Raw genomic sequence first — 20,643 nt, 5'->3', positions numbered from 1 at the left:
TCGCAATTTTTGTAGTTGACTCAAAGGCTCAGCTTGTAGGACTTTTTAAGAGTATTGGAGACGAAAAGGACCAGAAAGATTGCCTGTATGTTTGACTGGCTGGATCGAGTAACTGGGGTACTTTATTGATATTTTTCATGTCGCAAAAGCGAGGTACACTTTTCACGATTGTTACGTATCAATGAGGGAGAATTTATTGTGATGGGGAGGAAGAAGAGAGAATCGCATTATGATGTTTTGGGGGTGAGAAATGTGAAATCGATTTACTCCTTGTTGATATCTTAGAACCAACTATCGGTATTTTTGAAGTTTTGGAGGTAACTACCTGATGATTGCATTGATCATAGTATTTGTACCTGAATTTCCATTTACATACGAGTAATATTGAACATGTAAAAAATTACAAGTTTTACCTCACCATAAATCAATGGGAAAAGGTTGAATTCTGTACAAAAAAAAAAAAATTGAGATAACGATCCACTTGTCGGATGTAATTTATTTTTTCTAGGAGGCTTTGTTTTGCAGACATTTTGAGAAAAAGTTGAAAATTTCAACTTGATGAATTTTGATGAAACGTTACCTACTCGTAGAATTTTTCTCTCAATTTTTCAGTTTTTGGTTTGAAAAATTTTGAGCCAAAATTTGAAAGCTCGAGTTTATTAACAGAATTTTTGAGACCTTTTAATTGAGTAACGCCGTATAATGAATAATTATTTTCCTTAAAGAAACTTGTTTGATGAGTTTTCAAATTGTAAAAATAATGGAAGAGTGTATACATTTTTTTTCTTTTAAAACGTTTCATTTTCTTCTTTCAATTATTTTCTCAAAAATTTTTGGGAATTTTAAGAAATGATATTTTGTGCACTCTTGAAAAAGGTTCAATTTCAACGCAGAAATATTTTCAAAAATGTTGAATTTTTATTGATTTTTAAAAAAAAAATCGCTATTGAAACAGAGCTCTGAAACTTTTAGGACCTTTTTTCTGAGAGGGGAATCTTTTGAATTCCCCCTCCTGATTTGAAAAAAAAAACTGTGTTATATGTACTTACATACATATTGAAAAAGTATGTCTTAAAACCACTGTATTAAAAATTTTAGATCCCGAAGTTCATTTTTGAATTTTTGAAAGTTTGGAAGATTCAGAAAAGCTTATTTAAGGACAATTTTCAAATTTTTTCACGAAATATAAATTTTTTGAGCATATGAATTAAATAATTTCTTTAGTTCAACTCCCACACATCAGCAACAGCTATAGGTAAGTATATGGTACCATTTTTGGACTATTCTGTAGCCTCCAGCGATTTTTCAATTTTCTCCAAAAATTTCAAATTGCTCTATAAGAGACTAATCTTTCTCCAGAGTGTGAGTTTAAAAGTGAATTTTTGGTCAATTTGTAAACAATTCCGGAAAAAGTAAAATGAAAAGCAAATTTTTAAATGACGAGTGATTTTTTTCTGACAAAATAACACAATCATCCGACACGGAAACACGAATCGCAATTTAACTTTTTTCGAGCCTCCAACGAGTTTTTAAATTTCTCCATAAACTTCAAAAATTTATATTATTCATGAAGAAGTTGGAAAATCGGCTTGAAGCATTTTTTATAAATTTTAAAAATTTTTCAAAAATTTGCTAAAAATTCAAAATTGGTTGCTGACACTTTGAAATTTTGATTACGGAAATTTTAGGACATGCTCTTTCAGGGTGTCTAACAGGTAATGTAAGGTAATGTAAGGTAATGTAAGTAATGCATTGAAATTCTCGGTAATGTAAGTAATGTAATGCATTTTGCCTGAAAAGTAATGTGTTTTTTCTCAAACTCATTTCAGTTTTTGGCGAAAATTGTGTTTAAAATTGTTAAAAACCATATTGATGAAAAAAGAGAAATATTTAACTTTGCTTTTACATTAACAATTATTCATCATCCTTTTCAAAAAAAAAAATCAAAAATGAATTCTGATAATAATTTTGATATGTTCTCCTCTCCCCTACCCCAAAAAAGCTTATAAATTACAACATATTATTTATTTATTTTTTCTTCTCAAGATCAGGTTTCATTTTTAAAGCGATAAAATTTTATCATGAAGACTCAACTGTTTTCCACCCTCTCCACATACCATATACGCGTACTCTTGAATTCAATCATATCATTTTAACCTGCATTGTATATAATTGAAATGTCTTTGAAATCTCATGAAGATTTTTTTAAAAAACGTCTCGAAAGTTGTTGAAAATTTCATTAAATTCGTGTAAAAGGCCTAGAAAATTGTGCGAGACAAGAGACAGCGGGAGAGGGTCATGACGAAAATGGAAACTGGTACCTAGGATTTTTCTTCCAAGTTTTTCATTTTTATTCATTTTGGTCGAATTTGAGTTTTATTTTTAGAAGTTGTCTTTTTTTTGTTTTTGATCTCTGAAAATCTTTGTTTTTCATGTTTCTCTGAAAATACATACATCCTCAAATTTGCAGAAGTCTCGAGTTTCGTTCAACTCGAGGTTCTTCGTAAAATAAGTAAATACAGAAAATATAAATATTTGATTTGAACTTTATGATATTTTTTGAAGTTTCGTCAAAATAAATTCAGTTCCTCATCATCTCTTATCTCACTTCTTAGTTCTTAGGTATCTCTTAATCATATTTTCTTTCTTTCTTTTTTTTTTTTTTTTTTTTTTTTGAAATTTAGTGATAAAGGTTGATGACTTACGAAACGATTTATTTTTACAAATTTCACGCCATTGAGAATTTTTTAAAAAACGACTGTTTGAGACTAAAGGTCGTTTTGATAATTGTAATGAAAAATTTAAAGAATATTCATGTTCGAGAATGGTTCAAACGTTTGAACGGATTGATTACTTTACCACTTGCCCAAGTGTGCCCTGTTATATTTGTTTATTGATAAACCAGTAATACGAGATGACTTTTGGAAAAGAAGCTTTTGCATGAATGTAAGTTCAATGACAAAATTTATTTATATTTGAATAAAAATGCTGTTTTTTTTTCAAATTGTATGCAACTTTCAATAGAGAAATTTTTCTCCAGTCACCAGGCAACACTTGTTCTCTTTTTTCTCCAGGTTTTATTATGATGAAATAACCGAAAACGATTTCTCATTTATTGAATAGGTATATCGAGCTTTTTTCTGCCTTTTTGAAAGTTCATTCAAATCACGTAAAAATTCAAATATTTCAACTTTCAATTTCGAAAATTATATTGTTCGTTATTTATTTACTCTTTGAAAAATGAACACTCGTGCGAATCTCGAAATTAAATTTCCACATTTCGAGTAGATTCTTCTTTTGCGAAAGAAATGAAAAATGAATTCCACCCCCTTCCTTTCCACTAGATTAAAAAAAAAAACAAATATTCGCGTTTAAACAAACCCCTATAAAAATTAAATAATAATTCGAGCTTGTAAAAAAAAAAACTGTATCAGATATTGGCGCTTATGTATTTAATCGTATCATTACGTAGAATATAATAGCCGATAATTTATTCGATGTAACGGGAATCGATGAAAATTCATCGCGTATATAAGTAATTGGCCAAGTGCGAGAAATTCACGAATAAACAGCAGCGGGAAAAATTAACCCACAGCTGAGGGCGGACCGTGTAGCAAAAATATTCGTTCTATTACCCGATAAATATGTAATTTTCGTTCATGGAAACTCGAATACATCGCATCGCGAGAGTATCGTACTCGTGTATTATCGATTACAAAAAGTTTTGTGAACAAAATTTTCAAGCATTTGATACCACCGGCGAACGCATTACACTGTACTATTTTATCTATAAAATTAGGTACTCGTATCATATTCGCTGAAATTTGCTGGGTTCTTTGTGGTTGGACGACCGTTAAACGAGTGTTTTTTGAACTTTTCGTAGAAGGTGATAGGGGTTGTGGGGCAGATGAAATATATTAGTCTTACGAGGGAGAGAATGTTTTCAGCTTGCAAAGATGGATTTAAATGTGTGTTTTTTTCTTTTCTCTATTAATTATTAAGAATTCTGAAACCGTTGAAATGAAGATTTTGGTTAGTTTTTTTTTATTTTTTGCTGAGCACTTTTTGTTTCGTGAAATTATTGTGCAAAATTGGTTACATTTTTTTTTTTTTTGAAATTTTCCATTCTGCAAAGAAATGGGAAGGGGTGGGTTATTTGAAAAATGCTATCTCAAGTCTTTTAAGGGTTTGTCAAAGTTCATTTTGCTATGAATTTACATTTTCTTTCAACCTTACATTTAGCAAAAATCTTGGCTCAAGTGCCACTGAAGGGAAGATATGAGTTCTCAAAGAAAGGACATTTTCGAAAAAATCGTGGTGTTTTCGCTCTGACCATTACCTAATCTGTTTTTGGGAAAATGGTCCGATTCTTGAAAAATAATATTTGACATTCTGCGTTGACCTATGGGCAATTGTCGTCAAAATTCAAGAACACATTCAGGATTCCAGTGGCATAGCCAGGATTTTCTCAAGGAAGGGGCAAAACCAGATTTTTAGGCATGAAAAATTGAAATGAGGGGTAATTTTCTGGAAACCTATCAGGATGTGTGGTGATTTCATGAAAATGAAGGCAAAATTACTGCTCGAGCGAAGCGAGAGCGAAAATCTTGAAAAAATGGGTCCGAACAACAAAAAAACGTCCATTTTTGCATGTTTTCTTTCAAATTTTCGCTCGCAAGGGGGGCATGGCCCCCTTCGCCCCCCTTGGCTACGCCACTGCAGGATTCCTCTGAGCAATTGAGAGCTTCTAAATCGATTTTTTTTGGGTAAATTCGTGTTTTGAAAATATTTTCATCTCGAATTTTTACGCATTAATCATTTCGAAACATCGAAAGAAGATAATCATTTCTGAAACTGGGGTAAATTAATATTTTGAAATATTACAGTGGTGCCCATTTTTTGATCACTATTACAAATTTAAAAAAATCGAGATAATTATCAAAAACTTTTTCAATTTTTTCAAGTTTCTGAAATTGACAATGATGGTCGAAAAATTGGTTCCAATGTATTCCAAAATATTTCTCCAGTTTCAGAAATGACATCTTCTGATGTTTTGACACAATTGATGCAAAATACAAAATTTTTCAACTCGAATTTATCCAAAAAAATAAGCGATTTGCAAACCTTCAACCGCTGAATAGAACTCTGGAAATGGTCTTGAGTTTTGACGGCAATGGCTCCCGTCAACGAAGAATATCAAATACCTCATCTTGGAAGTAGACCAGTTTTCCTAAAACAGGTTGGGTTGGGGTTAAAGCGAAAAGAACACAATTTTTTTGGAACGTGCCTTTTCTTAGTAAGCCCATATTTCTTCTTCAGTAGCATCTCTCTTGCTAAAATTTTATGGATAACTTTCAACTCAAAATGAAGGCCTCTGTTAAATTTGGTTAAAGTTAAACAGTCTTTCGTGATCCGCCGATCCGGCCTAATTTTTACGGTGGGTAATTTTCATGTTTTGCATATAGAAAAATTGAAGAATGCATGTGAAATTTCTGCTTAAGAAACTTGTGTAAAATAAAATTGGGGGGGGGAGAGATAAAGATTGAAGAAAACGAACCTTTCATTTATGTTTATATGTTGAGAAAATCACGAAAAAAGTGAAAATTCAGTTTAATACCCGAAAAAACAGAAATCATTTTCAAATATTTTCTTCAAAATATCCCAAACTGAGAATTTTTTGTTGAAATTTGGAGGGGGGGAGACATTTCTGGGCTCGAACGCGCTTCGGTTTTCCGAATTTTTTCTCCCTTTGCGAATCAAATTATTCTTGTAATCTACGATAGAATTCATGTTTTACTCATTCAAAATTTGAAATCATTTGCACACTTTTGAAAAGTTATAAAAATCAAAAATCAGTTGAAATTCTAGAGACTTTGTGGTGGCCTATCTTCATAATTAAAGGCGCAAAACTTTGTTTTTTTGAAATTCGTGGATTTTCAAAATTAAAGGGAACGCTCATTTTGTATGTACAATATTAATTATGAAATTTTAAAGTAAAAATTGTTCCACTAGAGATGTTTTTTGATTTTTGCTTTAAAAATATCAACAGCGACGATTTTTCACTCTTGCCCCTATTTTCAAGGGTAAACGTATGAATGCATTTTTTTTTTTTTTTTTAAATTTCAAAAGAAGTGTTTTTCAATTTTTTAAGATTTTAAAGAAAATTCGGAAAAATATGATATTTTTATGTGCCCCTGAATAAATTGTATGAAGGAAAAAACTCTTCGAAAGTGATATTTTCCTATTAGAAATTTCCATCTCTTTCGCAACAATTTTTAATTTTTTGATAAAAATTTTTCAAAATTTTGTTGTTGGGATTTTATCAACTTTTTTAATAACAATTTTGAAATTTGAGTGCTACGTGATTCGGATGTTGAGAACTGCTCCGAGTTATCTCAGTTTTTGATCCTATGTCGTTTTTTTCACCATTCATTTCCATTTTTTCATTAAAAAAATTACGATCCACCCTTAATGAACCCTCTGTATGAATAGAAGCATAAAAAAATACGTGTTTGAAATCCACCCGTGTTTTTTATTCCATCATTCTGACGTGTTGAAACGAAAAGCTTTCGAGAACAACCCAAAGGTCTAAACAGAATAAAAAATTTCAATTCGCATAGAAGAGTGAAAAAAGGTGGGAAATTTCGTTTTTGAAATTCACTAGACAAGCTGGCCCATATTTCGAAGCCGTTCGCTTGGTCGAAAATGGCAATTGTAAAATTTTCTATTTAAATTTCGCATGCGCCCGGCTGAAATTTCTCTCATCGAGTACTCCGTAGTCTATACTGCCCCATGGGTTACCTAACGCGGAAATTCGGGTCAAATGCATCCCCGCGAGTTGAAAACGTTGCTGGCTCGTTACTCTCGTGAAACGGCGAATCGAATCAACGGTAGGTATTTTGTCGATATACTAGACACGACACGATAAAGAAGATATCTTCGCACAAGCATCGTCGCTCGCACCGTATGTCGCGTAAATGCCATCACCATTGCGGGGGCGGAGCGGCATTTGGTCGTATTATTTTTAAATCGTCGAAAAAAATTTCGACTGGGAAAAATCGTATTCCCGAAATAATTCGCCTTATTAGAGGAGGGATACGGAAAGTGTACGACGAGATGATTTTTTTTTTCGTACGATGGGAATTTGTTATTAACATCTTGGTCGGTGTGTTTCCTTTTTTTTTTTTTTTAAATGTACATAAAAAAATTATGGTTGTTGTTTGGTTTTTCTCTGTGACATAGCAGTAGTCTCTCTCGGACTGCAACAAGATGAGCGAGTTAACATCACAGCAGCAGGCAATGGCAGCGATGTAGGTGTTAAGAACGTCTCCATCGCTGTGGTCGTTTATACGCGGTGGTGTGTAATGTGTGCAGTGTAGAGTAGATACGCGTTCGAATTAAATTTCTTTAGTTGTTTTACGAAAACGTACGATGTAGGTAAAAACTGGTTTCCTGTATGAGTATTCGAGGTCAAAAGCTGAATGGAAAACATCGATTTTTAATATATCGCCATCGTACGTACGTCTACACTACGTACTTATGTACATTACACTGTACAGCCTTACGTATATGTACCTAGCTAATGTGTACAGCTGTTTTTAGAAGTACACGACGATGGCGACGACTGCTGCGGCCGGCAGCGGGTGCCCCGACCCCGGTCCCCGGTCCTGGTGACGGTGACGCTGACGACGAGCGACGCTGACACGAGAACAATGAAACATTAAAATTCTCCTAATTACGAGTAGAAAAATAAAACGAACTTCGATTGGTATTTCTTTCGTTTTTTTTTCTACTTCTTTCTGCGTCTATACTTCATTCCTCTATACTTCGAGTATTTGGTAATAGATGCGAGACCCGAATGCGAACCGTTGAAATCGCGTACCATTCACCTGTGTATAACTACACGAAGCGAAATTATTCCACCGAATTGGTATCTGCGCTGAGCTGGCTCTCGTATTATAAGCGTAAATAATTTCAATACTCTTGATATCGTTGTTAATGACGCTTTGTTTAATGAAGGCGAGCTCCGAGCACGTATACCATACCGAGTATATTTAAAGAGAGAAGAGAGTGGAGAAAAAACGCCAAGCTTTAAGTAATCGTCGTCGTCATTACGAAATTTTTTCTGACGATTTTCTTTCGTTTTTAGATATGAACTTTTTCGTGGAAAAATTTCTGCTCTCGTGATGTGCTCGATCAGAGTGCTAGTTCATTCATATGCATGATGAACTGATCTCATCTGTACATTAGAGTGGATTGCGAGAAAAAAAATGTTGGAGGATTTTGAACGAATTCAGTGGAGAAATTCATTTGAGTTAGAAGGTAATCAGAAAAATTCAGCTTCAGAGATGTCCCTGGAGGAGAGAGGTGGGTCCTCAAGGCGCAGAGAGGGAGCAATTTTGATAAAATCGTGGTTTTTTCGCTCTAGCTTCTATTTAACTTGTTTTGGAAAAAATGTCCCAGTTCCAAAAGATAGTATTTGAGATTCCGAGTCGACCTAGGTCAGGTTATTGCCGTCAAAATCCAAGACCAATAATTTTAAGGTTCTAGCGAGCGATTGAAAATTTACAAAAGATTTATTTTTTGGCAAATTCGTGTTCTGAAAATGTTTTCTTTTGAAATATTTTGCATTAGTATGTATTCAAGTCTAGATATCGAAAGATACTAATATAATTTCTAAAACGGAGGAAATATTTTGAAACAGTCGTGCCAATTTCAAAAATCCAAAAAAGTTTGTCGTTTTCTTCGATTTTTTTGAAATTGGCAATAATTATCCGATAACTTGCACTAAATATTTCTGCATTTTCAGAAACTATGTCTTTCGATATTGTTACAACATTAATGTGAAATATTTGAGGGAAAAAAGTTTCAAAATACTACTCCAAAATGAGCGTTTAATTTCCCCAATGTTTCGAGGTCTACTTCAATAAGATACAGAATGGTCTTTGATACATACAGGGGTAGGCATAAGTTAGTATTCCGATTTGCATAAACAAAAAAGTTGATCAGAAAAATATCTTTATTTTGGAACAATAATCATTTTTCAAGTTCTGTTTGGTGATTCTGGTGGTTGAAGGTCTCCTCTTTCACGTCGCGTGGTCAAAAATCGCCTAAAATGAATTGTTGACTGCTCAATTTTAATTTAGAGCTGATTATACAGGTCCGAATTTTCGTGTTTTTCAACATTAACATTGATTTTACGAGGAAAGTATGCATCCTATGAAAAAAATGCAATGAAGGAAATTGTAGAGCATAAAATTTCCTTTCTGCTCAGAGCTGGTTATTTTTTTGTAGGATGCTTTGTTAAAAAGCTATTTGCGAAAAACAGAGATGTATGGGACTTTTAAAAAGGTTCTTTCTTGCTGAGAAAACCTATGGCGAGGTTGCGCCATTTCTAAGTTTTTTTTACGAAAAATGAGACGAAAAATAAAGCAATAACCTCTCGCATGCACGACTGAAGTGACACTGAACACTATCGAGGTCATTTGCCCCATCACCATGGCAACGCGCCCACCAACACCCACGCAGTAGACAATTAGGAGCGCGCGCGCGTAATTTTTCGATAGCGAATACTAACTTATGCCTACCCCTGTATATGTACAAGGTTCCGAAAAATTGAAAATTAAACAAAATCATTCAATAAAATCCAGTTTTCTTCATTAACAAAGACCCCGATTTCTTCGCTCTACAATTTTGCTTCTCGTCATTTTTGAAATTGATTTTTTTTTAATGAAAAAATAAATACCAATTTCAATTTTGTGATCTAAGTAACTTAATTTTACGAGAAAAAAAAAACAATTGTGAAACTTGCAGTTTTCCAACATCAGAAAACAATCGCTTTCTATCTAAGAGCTTTCTTTTTAAAATATTTTGAGCAAAATTTGAAAAAAAAATAACCAAGAACATTGATCATGTAAATACCTGACTTTCTATTTTTCACCGAAAAGTCGGTAAGAAAATGAAGTGAAACCAGAGGTTTTTTTTTAAGTACATATTTTGTTTAATTGAAAATAGCTCAACTTTATTGAATTTTTTTTTTTAAATCTCACACAAAGTTCATTTTTTCTGAAAAAATGTCAAAAACTTGATGAGGTAGGTGGCTAAGAAAACTTTCCAATAGTTTTTTAAGCCGTGTTTTGGTGAGTAACTGTAGAGAATTTTGGCCGATTTTGTGAGAAGGAGCTAAGGAGCAACTCCTGAACCACCGGTCTTGGAAAATTTGGAAATTCCGGAAGATCTGTGGTACAACCAATCTGAAATTTTGGGGGTGCAATTATTTTTAAAAAAACTGTTGATAAAAATGTTTAGAAATATGAAAAATTCTCAAAATTTCAAGAGATATGAAAGTATGACTAAGAAAATTGCGATGAATCCTAGATCTACGTGCAATTAAATTTTTAGCCAATTTTTTCAAAATTTTCAAAATAAAAAATGGTCTTGGAAATTTTTTTTATAATTGGTAGGTTCTAGGGTAAAAGTTAGAAAAATAAAATGATAATACTTAATATCAATAAAAATGCCTGGAAATATTGAAAAGACAGTAAACCTCAAAATTCAAGCAGAAAAAAATATGACGTCTGAAAAAATGGCAAAATGACCATGCACTTAGACCTAAATTCTATCTAAATTTTTGACAATTTTCACAATTTTTTGGAAAAAAAAGAAATGCTTTTGAAAAATATTTTTATAATTAGGTATTCTGTCTGAAAAGCAATCGACATAACGAAAAATCCAGAGAAATAGCCAAGAACTCACCAAATTTTTTCTATTTTTTGAATTGATATTATAATTAGGTTACTGTACAGTCTGATAGACTTACCTGCTTGATGTATGTTTTTATCAACTATTTTTGCACATTTATCCACTATTCTATACAAAAATTGTATTAAGAATAACTAAAAGTGTGCTATATTAAAGAATACTTCTGCGTATCTTATGATCATATCATTGAATGGTCTTGGAGATTTCTTGAGTATTCGACATAATTATGTAATTTTACTTTAATAAATTACTAATACCTTATGACCAAAAAATTGGCACCAATATGATTTCAAAATAAGTATTTCCCAATTTCAGAAATGATATCTTTTTATGATTTGGCCTAGTTAATGCGAAATACATAGTTATATTGCGAATTCATCCAAAAATGAGCGATTTGCAAATTTTCAACTTGTAGCGAGACCTTTTCTGAATTTTAGTCAAAATCCTCCGGCATTGTTTTTTGGTGGTCCAGGTCCACCTTTTATTGGGCCTTTGCAAATTGAAGATTTTGAAAATGTCTCCAAAAATGCATTTTTTCGAAGAAGGAGTGGGAAGTTTTGAGTAATTTTGTCATTTTGAACTCTTTCTAAAGGGTTTGATTTGGTTAGGAAATTCGAATTGCCTCACAAGCAAGTTTTTTGCTCCATGAATAATCAGTTTTCAGAGCATTATTTTTTTTAATTTCAATCAAGATTCAAAATGGTTCCTTAATTTCACACTTAGACTCTTCTCTTGAATATTTGAATGAATATAAATGAATTTCAATCCGAAATTTCAAATCAATTGATAAATTGATACTTCAATTTTTAGATTTTTAGATTTTTAGATTTTCAGTGAAAATTTTGGCAAATTTTGTCCCATTCGTAGTAAGCAGTTTTTAATTATTCGACTGCAGAGCAATGTTTCCAAAAAAAAATCCGGCTCCCAATTTTCAATTCTTCCAACTGAAAAAATTATAAAAATGGTGTTTAGAAAAATGAAGATTTCTTTTCGCTGTATAGATTTTCGAAATATACCTTCGTAATTCGACCACGGTATGCAGCACCACAGAGAAAACGACGAAAAAAATCTCATTTCAGCTTAGGAAAACACGTCAGCTTGACGTAGTGCGTTTAACAGTTTTAATCAATAAACGAAGTTGCTTATATTACGTTTAAAAAAGTTACATGCTCAGTAAAGCTCACTCTCTCTCTTCATGTTGAAGTTGAGTTGTTGTTGAACGCCGCCAGTATAATGGAAAATAGTGCAATTACCTTTGGTATATGGCTCGCTGTTTATGCTATAGTTTATCTAGGTACCTACTCGTATATACGAGTACTTGGTATGTATAGGTAGAAGCTTCGGTAGGTACCTGGTTGTTTGGATCGTACATATATCCTATACTTTTGAGGCAGCTCAACACCGTTCGTGTCCGTAGTCGTGGGCCAGCTCGATCTGACCCGCGACTTGTTCCTTTGACGTGTAATTATTATTATTTTTTTTTTCGTTTTGTTTTCGGCGGTAAAGTTGGTGGAAAATTTGGGCTAATTTTAGCGTTGAATTTGGCCTGGCAGTTGTTAATTTGTTGAAAAGCGTTTTGATTAATGGAATTATACGTTTTCAAACTATATAGCTTTTACTTTTTTGCTCGACGTTACAAAAGCTCTATATGTGACGGAAATTAATTGTGAAACAGATGTGTCGGGGTCTTGGGTGACGATGCCTTTTGCTCTACTATATGTGTGTGTACGAGTACACTACACGCGCAAGCACAGCTTCTCTTTTAAACTGTAATCACCGCCTAGAGTTCGCGTTGATTTTGTAAAGGATGTTTTTATGGCCATGTTTTTCCTGCATTGAGATGTTTGAATTGGTGTGATTACACCTCCTAACTTCTAGATCGAAGAGTGGTGGAGGTTTTGAGATGATTTGTTTTTATTAGAGGATTAGGATCACTGGATGAGGATGTTTCATTAGGGAGTGTGCAAATACAAGAAAATCAGAGTAAATTTGAAAAATACGCGCAAAAAATTGAAAGAATTTGAAAAAAGTTTCAAAATTCTAATAATAGGTTCAAAAATTTGTGAAATGTGTTGCAATTAATTCAAATGGAGTATTCAATAGGTCATACGAGTAAAGTACTCAAAATCCAAAAATGCTGAAAAAATCCTGTAATTTTTTTTCTTGAAAATTCGTCTTTATTTCAGTTTTTTTTCTTCTTTAAAAAGATGAAAATCGAACAACATTCAAAAAAATGCACTGACAAGTTCATTTTCAAAACTTAAGCTTTCGTATGAATAAAAGTTGAAAATCGAAATAAATATTTTTCAATCCTACTTCGATTTTTAATAAATATTATTTAGGATTCCAGAATGAATAGTAAAAGCTATAATGTGAGGAGAAGGAAAGGAAGTGTGAGATTGACTTGGTTTTTGTCATCACTATCGAATGCTCCAATCAACCACAAATTAAAACAGGAAATGTAAATCAAAAACTAATTTGTAATTCATTTGAATTTCTGCCTGGATGTTGGTTTTTCATCATTGAAATTTGTTCGTGTTTAGAAAATTCAGACTCGTTCAAAGCCCTTAAAACACGTAGGTAGGGTACGTTGGCGTAGGAGCATTTTCATCGTCGTCGTCATCGTCGTCGTTGTCGAGCAAATAATGGAAAATTGTTATTCCAATTGACGTAAAATTTATCAAGGTATCAGTGTGAAAAAGTTTTATGTGATGATTTGAGAAAAAAAGTTACACCTACGTGTTGCCTTTGCCTATGTCTTATTGTGAAGGAAAAAGTCGAAAATACTATCTGTATTTTTTTCTAAATTTTATAAATATCTTGATCTTGTTGATCATGAGTTGTCTTCGTTTGAAGTGGGTAATGTTGGGGTTTCCCGTTTGAAATATTCACGAATTTAGAACATTTTTAAAGACATCAGTACATTTTTCTGGAAAATTTGGAAGATTTTTTGGAATTAACGAATTATGTTAAAGTTGAAATTTTCTAAAAAAATCTACTCCCGTTTCTGAGGGATTAAATTTTTTTCAAAACAATGCTTTTTTCAAATCCCTCCAATTTTGGAATTTTTTAAAATCTTGCCCTTGTTTCCCTCAGGCTAAATGAGTATTTTAAATTCAATCGATAATTTATTGATTGAAATATGGTACCTAGAAAAATTAATAATTTTGTGGAATTGGAATTTTCAATTTGTCCTTCACTTATTTCTTTTTAATGAATTCAATTTTCCAAGGTAATGTCTGCAAATTCTGAGAAAAATTTTCAAAAAAAATAATTTTTGAAAAAGTGTTTATTTTATTTTATTTTTTTTATCAAAAACCGCCGATGTTGTTTATGTTATTAATTTTAACCATTTTTAGTTTTTTTGTTCGCTTTTTTAAAAAAAGAAAAAAATCTGGTTTTCATGTTCTCCTTTCCTAAATTTAAAAATGTTATCAAGTCATCATTACGAATTTGATTGGATAGCCAACTACTGTATAAATTCGAAAAATTGGTCAGAAGTACTCGTACTTGAAAAAGTCCAGGAAATCATTCTAGAAAAAAAGTTGTAAATTTTTTTCCAGTTAATTGACTTACTTGGGATTCCTTCGATTTTGTTTTATTTCGTGTTCGAACACACCTTCAAACATTAATTGGTGGGAAGACCTTGTTGAAAAAAATCATTGGAACCAAATTTTCAGCTGTAATGGTTTTAATCGAAGTTGTCTGCTTGATTCTTGTCTATCCCCCCTCCCCCACTTCACAGTGTTGAATCTACCTATTTCCTAAGCCTTTGACGAAAAACTTGACTTCTTTCAACGAGTTCGAATCTCTCACCCAGGTACCTTAATCAACTTTAGCGGGGAAAATTTGATTTTGTAGGTGTTTTGATTTGCTCTATCTTTCCATTTTTTATTGAAATTGTGTTCAAATCTGACCCTGACTCGTTCGTCTCGATTGCAAAGTAAACATGTTTCTCTTTTGAACAAAAAAATTTCGAAATATGTACCTATCTACGAGTATTACGGCACAAAATGTGAGAAAATACTGGGAAAATTTTCTCAAATTTTTTGCTCCCAATGGTTCAAAAATATTTAGAAAAAACCTTTTGAAATCACAAGTTTTCTTTTGCTCTCGCTTCGCTTGGGTCACTTGGCTTTTTCTCAGATTTTCTGGAAAATGAGTGTTCAAAAACAATGAAATAGTTTTTACAAAATCTCTAGTAACGAAAGAAATAAAAATTTTGCAGGTCATTGCATCGATTTTTCTTTTTTTTTTTAAATCAAAAAAGGAGTCCAAAAATCACAAAATAATTGTCTACTTTTTTTTGACAATTCTCTCGTTCTTTTGAGTAAAATTATGAAATGGGCATAGATGGGCGGGGAAAAGAGGGTGAATCTTGAAATCATGTATGCCTTCATCGCGAAAAGTATTTTTGAAAATCTCCTATTAGAATATTTTTAAAATCTAGAGGTACCTTGAAGATTTGATTTTTGGAGTGAGGGAGGGAGGGGGGTAACTATGAGAATTTAGTTTCCTGGATTTTAGTAGACACCCTAAATAGGGGGGGGGGTCACAAATTTCAAAAAAAAAAATTTATGCATATTCATCTTTTTCTTTAAAGAACTAAGAAAGTTTAAATTTTTGAATATGGCATTTTATAAAATTATGTTACCTTCATTTTTGCACCTCAGCCCCAAATTCGGGGCTCTAGAAATCGAAATCTGTCTTTCTCTTCAGTTATAAGAACAAGTGCTCGTTGAATGTTTTTTATTTGAAAAAAATCAGCTTCTCGAATAAAAGCTGCAATAGAGACTGAATATGAAAACCGAGGTGTTCTTTCAACGTGATCTTGGAATTGGAAAAAAATTGACCATATTATGGTTCTGTTTTATTGCAAGATGATGCAATTCCCGAATCGCACTAGTTCAAATTTTTAAAGAATTGAGGTAAAATGATCGAGAAACTGCGAATATGTAGCCAAAAAATGATACATTTTTTTATGTACCCAAGTTAGAAGATGGCACGATGACGTTACCTTGAAGATGACTCTATTCGACTCATCCAATAATTTCGTATCCCTACCTCTGCGTAAGTATTTTACCATCAATTCGATCGACATTCTTGATAAAAATTATAAAATTTGCCCTTGCTACGAAATACCAAGGTTGGAAAGAATTCGAGAAAAAAATTCACCAAATTCAAACTCGTGGAAAAAAAACCGAAGGAAATTTTTTTTCGATTGTGAAAAAATATCGCGATTAATTTTCGTATGTATAAATGATGAGATACATCAGGAAGATAGGCTATAGGTGATGCAAATGCATAAAAATTAGTGGTTTTTTGACCAAAATTCGTAATTTCCTATTACCTAAATGGACATATTATGCACGTATAATATACGTAGGTGGTTTTGTTTGTTGGTTACGTCGTCGTAGTAGGTAGGTAGGTAGGTACTCGTATCCTTTCTAAAATCGCGTCGTAGTACTAGAGGATAAACACAATTGAAAACTAGGCAGGTGATACCACCGAGAAGCTCGTACTCGTATCTTGCTTGGTTTGGAAAACGAATATGGAAGGAAGGTAGAAGGCAAGCTGAAGGTACCTCCTCGGTATGAGGTGGAGGTTGTTGTATGTCGCATGCCTGTACGTTAGTGTAGCAGCGCATTTATACACACCGAAGAAGTAGGAACGGGTGCAGTGGTAATGGTAATAAGCAGTCGCGGTAAGTCGTAAGTAGGTAAGTCAAACGTGTAAACGGAAATCGATCGAAAATCAGATTAGGTACTTTCGGCTGGTCGTGGACGTTGTTTATACTTTTATACGCGAGTAGGTACTTTACGGGTTAACAAGACAAATAACGTAGAAAATGAGAATAAGAAAAAAACGTATCAAAGTTGTGAGATATACGTATGTATGTATACTCTTAGCCTAGCCGTATAGCCTACCCATAGGCCTATCTATACGTATACAAGCAACGAGTGTGATATGCTAGAAAAAGAAAGGTAGAATGTACGTTATGAATGTAGAAGAGAGAATATGAAATCAATGAAAAAGTATACTGGGCTACTTAAACTTGTTGTATACTCGAGTACATTATGTAGTTAGCTCTCTTGGTACATATTTATAAGAATCTCGAATACAGTTTACCTCTTGCCCTATACGAATTATGGCGACCAACAGACTTCTGAATAAGTTTATGATCCAGGGTCCGAGTACTCGTTAATTTTCATTTACAAATCTGTGCTCAGCATAGACCTACTTAATATACTTAGGTACTGAAAATCATAAACTAATTGGTATCAGTAAGAGAAGTTTTCATCTCAGGGATGCGGCTATACTGTGTTTATTGTTCATGTACTTCTCTCGTACTTCGGTACTACATAATATGAAATAAAAACGCGTGACTCACCATAGTCGTCCCTACTCTTTGAAACAGATGTTATCTACCGTTTAAATCGAACCTTAACTAGTCTTTTGTGTTAATTCAATCACACTTAGGAAATATAATGTATCCTGATGCGCGCGTATACGCATATTTCCTGAAAAATATTGACTCAAATTTTACTACTCTCTATTCTATAGACAATCGCGGTTTCATTCATGAAGCACGTCCGCTTCCACGACCAAGTACACTGTTGGTAAATTACCTATACGAAAAGAAAATAGCATCGATGAAGCTGCGTGCAGTTTTGGGCCGAATTTCTCTATCCGTGTGCGGTTATTTTCGTTCAAAGACGAATCTGGCTAGCATAAGGGCGTTGAAAAGGGGTGAAAATGGCGTGACGAAGAGTTGAAAATTGCATACAAGGTCAACAGGGTGTCCATTGTCCATTCTAACAACGTTCGGGATGATCGGGTTTGAGAAATTAAAGAAATGGCTGCGTATTTCGATACACGAAGGGGCAATCTTCTCTCGAGTATCAGGCTAGGTGTTTCATTGATGCATGAATTGAAAATATATTGGTCAGTCAAACTCGTGTGGAGAATTGGAGATTCGAATAATCTCTTCTCAAATTTAAAAAAAAAATCCATAGGTAGTTTTCTAAAATTTTTAAAAAATTGATGGAGTCTATCAAAACTGTATGCTAAATGACCTCAACAAGACATGAAAAAAATTCAAATTTTTTGTTCAAACTACATATTACCTATTTATTTTGAGAATCCCTGAACTTGATAATAATCGAATTTGAGCTTTTGAAACATTAAGAGACCACTTGAACCAACAATTTAAAAAAAATTCAAAAGGCTCTATCAAATTTCCAAAAATAAAAAATAATACGTAAATAATAATGAAAAAATGAAAATTGGACCACTCTAGGAACCACTGACAATGAGAAACTGAATCCTAAAAATAAATGCATCTTCGAAGTTCGAACTCAGTGACATCGAATTAGTATGCATCGATATGCCACTACCGAAGTCTTAGCTGAGATTTTTTCAAATTTTTAAATGGTTCATACCTTTCAACTATCGTATTCATTATTTTCAATAAAAAAACTTTCAGCTGGAAAGTTCAGTTAGAGCATTTTCAAATTTTAATTACCACGCAATTTTGAAAATGATAAACTGAACAATAAAGTTTTTTTTTATGAAAAACTGTCAAAATTATCGTTTTTTTTGCCAAAAATTACAAAAGTTTCTACTTTTTTTCAAAAATTGTTCCAAAGTCTTGCTTATTTCCAAAAATGCTGTTTTTTTCACCAACAGAAAAGTCTCGTTTTTTTTAACTTTAATGAACCAAAAATTACAGTATAAAAAAATTTTGCTTTTCAAAAAAAGTTGCAAAAAAATGTAATTTCTTTACCATGTAATTTCCAATGATTGCTGTTTTTGCTATAATTGTCAAATTTTTGCTTTTCAATTTTTCTCTTTCAAAAATTCTTTAAAAGTCTTGCTAAAACACTTATTTGTCATAGATTGCCAAAAAATGTAATATTTTTGCCAATACGAGTAATTCCCTGAAAATAGTCGAATTTTTGCAAAAAAAAATCTAAAGTTGTACAATTGTTTTCAAAACGTTTTTATTATTTACATTATTTTTTTACCAGAAATTATCAGAAAACCATTCTTTTTGTTAAAATTGCCAGTCTCGTTGTGTTTTGCCCAAAATTGTAAAAAAATCTCGGTTTTTGGTCAAAAAGTTTCGAAGTAATGTAGTTTAATTTTTAAAAATTAAAAACCAGAACATTTAAATGTGTAATGTTTTGGTTCTTTTTTGGTAATTTTTATCAATATTTAAATGTTTTGCTCGTGTTTTGTCTATTTTTTAGTTCTTAAAATTACTTAGGTACTTTTTTTTGAAAAAAATTAATGACGAGCCTTTTCGGATGGTTCAAATTTTAATTTTTCCTTTTCTTAATCTATTTTTTTCTCCATTTTTTTTACGAACAGATTTCCCAAATTAACATCATTTTGAAAAAAATATTTCAATGGGTTTTTAGTTGATAATTGATTTTTAATGCTTAAAGTAATTTTCTGGAAATGGAAATTAGATACGTATTTACTCTCATTGTTCTCACAAATCTGAAATTTTCAGCGAGACAAAGCGGTTTTAGGCGTATTTGAAGAGCAAGCAAAAAAATTGAATTTCAATGAATGAAATTGAAACAATTTAGTTATAGAATCTGTGATTTTTTTATTTTTACCATCAATTGTAGAGCCTTTTCAAATTCGAAATTCAAAAACATTTCTATAAATAAAATATTTCTTACTCAACTGTGAGGAAAAACATGTTCATATATTTTAGAGAGAACGTTTTGAGTTATGAAAATTGAAAATACGTAAATAATGAATTTGAAAACGCACAACAGGTAAAATAATCTGGAAACGTTCCAAAAATACTGCCTGAAACATATTTTTCAGAGTTACAAATGGAAAAGGTGAACAGCCACATCCTTCTTGGTATACGAGTACTTGAAAGTTGAAAAAAATGCTGTCTTACTCATGCATGAAGCTATTCAAGCGAGAAAATTCAGAAAATTTTCATTTAGCCCTTGATAAATGATGAGCTGATTTATTTTTAATGAAATACTCGGCCAGTACCTACTTGATGAAAAGCTGTAAGAAAATATAGATTTTTATTTTGAGAACTCCAAATTTGGGGTGGAGGTGCTTAAATCTAAAAAATCTCTCAAAAAATGATTATTTTTTTCCAGTATAGAGGGGCTAGAAATGGTGAAATTGCTGTAATTGGTTCAACTTAGCTTTTTTTTTCAAGACCTGCATTATCAAGATCCCCCTCTCCCACCCACCATATTGATGAGAATTTCCAGGATGTCTACCAGGTCGCGAAAGTCTCTAAAAAGTTGCGATTTTTACCAAACATCTCCAAAAAGTCTCAATTTTTTTATTGAAGTACTACCTACTTAATACCTAATATTCATTTTATTGAATTATAAAATGAAGTTTTCAATTTTTTTCATATTTCTTTAGTACAGAGTATGTATTTCATACATTTTTTTAAATGTCACATGGGAACTATTGAAAGTTGGCCAAAAAGTCCCTTAAAAAAAGTGTAAACTTTATTACATTTTTTTTTTTTTTGCTAAAAAAATGAGGGGGTACTGAAAAAAAAAGTCGCGAAGAAAGGTCGCGAAAAAAGATCACGAAAAGTCGCGATTTTTGAGTATAAAATTTTGGTAGAGCTAGACACCCCGATTCCGAAGTGTATTATGAACTTCAGACAGAGGTAATCTCTGACGCCACCTGTAAAATTTTGAGTTTACGCCTTAATCCTTCCTTTTTTCACCCTATCGACTGTTTTATCGAATTGATAGCTTCGTGTAACGCTACATAATATAGGTATTCGTTTATAGTACCAGAAAATTCGCCTAAAAGAGAGTGAGAATCGAGATAAAAAGAGAGAAGCATTGTACAAAGCTATTTATACACGGCGCTCGG

At 32.5% G+C, this 20,643-nt stretch overlaps 1 protein-coding gene across 2 annotated transcripts in view; it reads left to right on the top strand.

Annotated features, from left to right (window-relative positions):
- LOC135836211 (alpha-protein kinase 1-like) overlaps nucleotides 1–20,643 on the top strand; it is a 57,824-nt gene that overhangs the window by 29,205 nt on the left and 7,976 nt on the right. The window lies entirely within an intron of this gene.

Source organism: Planococcus citri, chromosome 2, assembly GCF_950023065.1.
Source record: "Planococcus citri chromosome 2, ihPlaCitr1.1, whole genome shotgun sequence".
In the NCBI taxonomy this organism is placed as follows: Eukaryota; Metazoa; Arthropoda; class Insecta; order Hemiptera; family Pseudococcidae; genus Planococcus; species Planococcus citri.
This window is presented reverse-complemented; position numbering and strand designations above follow the sequence as displayed.